Source organism: Hordeum vulgare, chromosome 2H (genome assembly GCF_904849725.1).
Source record: "Hordeum vulgare subsp. vulgare chromosome 2H, MorexV3_pseudomolecules_assembly, whole genome shotgun sequence".
Taxonomy (NCBI): domain Eukaryota; kingdom Viridiplantae; phylum Streptophyta; class Magnoliopsida; order Poales; family Poaceae; genus Hordeum; species Hordeum vulgare.
Window position 1 is genome coordinate 280,253,421 of NC_058519.1, and position 4,799 is coordinate 280,258,219.

The following is a 4,799-nucleotide window of genomic DNA, read 5'->3' on the forward strand; positions in this document are numbered from 1 at the left end:
TACAATCGGACTCCTCTTTCTATATCCATTCAACTTCTATCGCTCACGCTTCTATCGTTTTGAATTATAGATAGATGTAGTTTGGAAAAAAACAATGTTGTACGTGTGGGCATATATTATGGGAAGTCACAATAGTACATGTCCTTATTACATAGCTTCAAAAATACATACCCTTCTCATTACATGATTCTGATTGTGCTTTTCCATTAAAGGTACATGGGCATGACAGACTTGACATGTGCAACAAAATATCTATCTGTGCACAAATATTTTTGTGTCACATTAAATCTTTAAATGTCAACCGTTTATATCTAAGAATTAACAGACAGGAAAATTTAATCTGTATGAAAGAACATTATGTGATGTTTTGTTTGGCTGCACGAATCCCTTTGGCTCCTGCGTGCAAAATAAGAAGTGCTAGATGAAAGAAATGTTGGTCATTGATTTGTTGCCAACGTCAGCTGGCCATCCCTTTGATTACGGCTTATGATGAGTTCACATAAAAAATCTTGTGTTGAATTATAAGGAAAGAGAGACACGTATATGTATTAGGTTCGGACTCCAGGTTACCTCTTGCATATGAGTATATAGACGTATTCTTTCAAGCAAATCGCAACCGTTCTTTTTTACTCTTTCATTATTGTTACACCTGAACCGTCACTTTTCTATCTAAATAGATAAATGACAGTGTAGTGCAAAGTCACAACATATTATACAAAGCAAGCTAAATCTAGGGTTTGTGGTCAGTGGCGTAAATACCTGCAACATAGCTTGAGGTGCTTGAGGTGCGCTTGGGCTTGTTGGGGTACTACTCGGCCTTGCAGTTCTTCACCACAAGCCTGCGCTGGCACAGAAACATCGACAACAAAGCGAATCAGAACCGGAGGCAAAACAACAACAGTTTCAGATTCCAGAAAACTGAAAATTTGACTACATTACTACTATCAGCGACGCAAAACTCCCTGACTTTAGTTTATTCGGGGCAAATTGAGAAAATTCATCTGTAGTTGCACCAATAAGTAATGGATTCAGCAAAATCAACAAAAAGTTGCTGAAAGTGGCACTAGCTGATAAAAGACTCACATCCAGAAGCAAAAGATGAAGAGAAGTATTTAATCAACGATTGCGTACTGGCAGCAAGTAGCAACTAATACCAAACACCAAAATTAGACATAGACGCAGCTATAGAGCACACACTTTTTTAACACTACAGAGCACACACTTGATAAAAGACAATGATGTATGGGATATGATGATATTCATCTTCCGGGTTCGAAAATTTCACTGCCGAAAACCATATTTCTCTGCGCTCGCACGAACTAAATGCAAGTGGGACACGAAAACAAGAGAGCCTATAGAATAGTCTTCATCACCAGACATACCAGATCCCCAAATCGAATTCGGAGCAGCCCACTGCCCACAATGCGTGCAATGTAACGGCGAGCGACTGACAGTCAGAGATTCAGGCAGCGGCCCTCACCTCGGCCTCCGCAACCAGCGCGAGCCATGCGTACATGAGACCTGGTAGATCTCAGCCTGCTTTCTTGTTTACTTTGAGGTAGAGAAGAGCACCCATCACGTTGTTGTAGTCGCTCTTGTTAGCTTGGACCTGTAGTGGAAGATAGCAGTCTCAGAGGCATGCAAATTGGGCACCATGGCACAAAGTGACAAGCTTCACCGATCTAGTGTAGCTGTCATGGAGTCATAGTACTACAGTCTCGAAATAAGCTACACAAAAATGGAACTTCCCAGAACAAATTACTGGTATTATAACAAGAACCAGCCTCTATATCCACACTGCTTTTACCGTGAGATCTGGCGGGGTGTAGGAGGGAGGAGGCGATGGGTGATTGTCGCCACCCGCCGCGTCCTACACACTCACGCATCCCCGCCGTCGGCCACGGGTGCGCCTGCGGGAGCGAGACGACTACGCTCCCATGCCTGGTCAGCGCCATGCCCGGCCCCGCGCACGCGTGCCACAGATCCCCACGCGACGAGGGCTCCTCCTCATCCTCTCCCACGCCACGGGACGAGGGCAAGAAGAAGTGGCTCGTGCTGCGCCTGCGCGACCCTGGATGTGCGTCGGCCCGACGCGTCGTTGGCCTATGAGCCCGTCACCGCCTCAGCCTTGGTGCGTACGGCCGCGAAGGATGGGGAGGCACCGGAGGGCGAGGACTGGGTAGGAGCCGGCAGCAACAGAGGTGGAGGAAGAGGAGAGGCGCGAGGGGTGTGGCACCAGAGGTGGCGGTGGCCTCGACCTGGATCTGGTAGAGGGAGAAAGAGGGAGGCGGCGCTGCGTAGGGAGGTGGGTGTTTGGTGCGCTAGGTTTAGGTAGGAGAGGGAAGAGACGTTGGATCTGTAGGACATGGACGGCTTAGATGCCTTCGCTAGGGTGATCCGTGGGAGAGTGATTCTGCATCCTCATTGGTTCGAGACATGTGCCATTTCAAAAAATATTTAAGTGCTAAAAACTAAGGGGATTTATGAGATAATATTTGGCAAAAAGGCCCATTTTGAAATGGCAAACAATGTTGGCTAAGAAATTTTTCATTTTCTTTGGATTGAAGTTTCTTTTTCCATTTTTCGAGTGGTCAAAATAAGTTTTTTTTAAGGACCTAACATATATTTGTTGAAAAATTGAACAAAATAAATTTTATAAAATACTAGGACATATTTAATTTAAAATTGACCAAATGGTTGGGTGTCAAAAGCTTTGAACTACTTCTCGTGAAAAAGACAAATTTCCACCGATTCAGCTGGAAGCGGATCAAATTTGAACTAAAACTGCCTCAATTTTTTCTCTTTATTTTTTCCAAAAATCTTTTTTAGGTATACAAGTATATATTTCATCACAGAAACAATAAAATTTTCACAATTGTTCACCCCTAGATAAGAACAGTCATACCGACAATCTTGGCCGTGTTTTGAAAGTGACATAAGAAATTTAGAAAAAATCAAACAAATTGTAAACATTTGCATTGTATTATTATATAGCATTTGGATAAATAAAAATGGTACTTCCTTCACATTGCTATCCATTGAACAAAAAATTAAGAAAAAATATTGAGGGAAACATGATACATTAAAATGAGATCAAATTTAGTGGAGGGAGCTTTATGGGCACTGTCATGCCCTTGTAAGTTTTCAGCAAGTATAAAGCAATATAAAATATAGTTGCTTCACAAACTGAAAATATAAACTTTGTAAATTTGTTGAGGACCATTTAATAGGCAAATAAAGCTAAAAAAATTCATGAGGCAATGATTTGGGTAGGAAAGAGTGCCCAAAACTATTGAGGGCAATCAAGAAAATATAAATTTTGACCTGTCAACGTACTTATATTTTGTGGCCTTGTCGACACCTATACAAGACACGTAGGCGAAATTGTCGAGTTGTCTGCCCAGTCACCTCTATTTAAGCCCATGACCTTCTTAGAGCTACACATGCGAGTGACCATTTTGTGCAATGGGATTATGACCTTCTTGATAGAGATGGTCAAAATTTTCTAAGGTTTGGATCCTCTTAGACACGTCATGACCTTTTTGATAGATCTGTGACCAATAAAACCGCTGTCATTATTTTCTGTCATCAACGAGCTTATTTCTTGTAGTGTATGTTGCGCCCCGGGCGGGATTTAATTATCGTGCGCCCATGCCCTGTTAGGCCCGGTAGACCAGATTCGGCCCGAGTAGATTTTTTCTATTAACCGGAGATTTAATTCATTTCAGAGATATAGATAATTTCAAATGCCCGTAGATAATTAACCGTGCATTGGATCACAATGATTTAAATATGTAACTTGATTAGTTTTTTTGCGTAGATTCATATTTTGCAACTTCCATGCATGTTTGGAGTGGTTTGACCCGCCGTTTACCTAGTTTTGCATGTTGTCCTAATAGGGAATTAATTCGTAGCTATTTTTGCGCGTGTCCGGTTTGTCCAAATCCCATATATAAAATGTTCATGTTGTTCGGGACCCTTTGCCATGTGCTTTAGAGTAGTTGTTTGCATTTGTTCATGTAGGTTCCGTCGCTAGTTTGCTATGTCGTGTTTACGACATATTCTCGCATATATGTGTAGCGTTAGTTTTATTTTTCAACCCCACATATTATATATGTTTCCGGGATAGAAAAATCCATAGAATTTAACTGTGCATTTAGTTTTAGCTTTTGAACAAGTTAGTGTGAATGATATTTCTACCATGTTGCCCTCTTATCTATTTTGTGGGATTTATTCCGTGCGTGATATTAATGAGTTGTCAACTAGAGATATGCCCTTAGATATGTATGCTAGTCCCTCATAATTTTGGTTGCTTTAGAAATCCATGTTTAGGTGTTGTTTGCTTGTTGCCAACATGCTAGGAAATAGTGTTGAATTGGAGATGCTGAAATATTTCTATGTCTGAAATCTGTTATATTTTGTTGCTGTCTTGCCATGAGTTTTGCTAGTGATCTACAACTCCTTTGGGGTTCATGCAATGGAGTTAGTTGTAGTCCTTAAGATTCTCTAGCATGATGTGAATTTTCATGTCATTCGGTGTTGTGTAACATATAGTTTTGCTACTGTCAATATGCCTTCAGATCGAAACCGCACTGTCAAAAAATGTTATTTTCTCCAAGTCTCAAACTGTGTGTGAGATGCCATTTTGTGAGTTGTTTTACTAGTGATCCATGCTGCCATGCTAAATGTTATTAGTAGGGTGTTGAATTGCATCTTGCCCTCTACTGTCTCATGCCTTGTTTGAGCTTTTTAGATTTATGTAGCTTGTTGTTTTGGGGTGTAGAAAATGTCATGTTGCT

General features: G+C 41.2%; 1 long non-coding RNA gene across 3 annotated transcripts; it reads right to left on the bottom strand.

Moving 5' to 3' along the window:
• Positions 1-753: 753 nt before the first annotated feature.
• On the bottom strand, positions 754-2,316 carry LOC123426087. Of its 3 annotated transcripts, none has more exons than XR_006622009.1 (3): positions 1,808-2,315; positions 1,383-1,609; positions 754-839 (listed from the first exon to the last, which is right to left on the bottom strand). It is a non-coding gene; the product is annotated as an uncharacterized LOC123426087 (long non-coding RNA). The 3 variants fall into 3 exon arrangements; XR_006622010.1 differs by having other exon boundaries at positions 1,481-1,609; positions 1,808-2,313; XR_006622008.1 differs by having other exon boundaries at positions 759-844; positions 1,808-2,316.
• Positions 2,317-4,799: the final 2,483 nt, after the last annotated feature.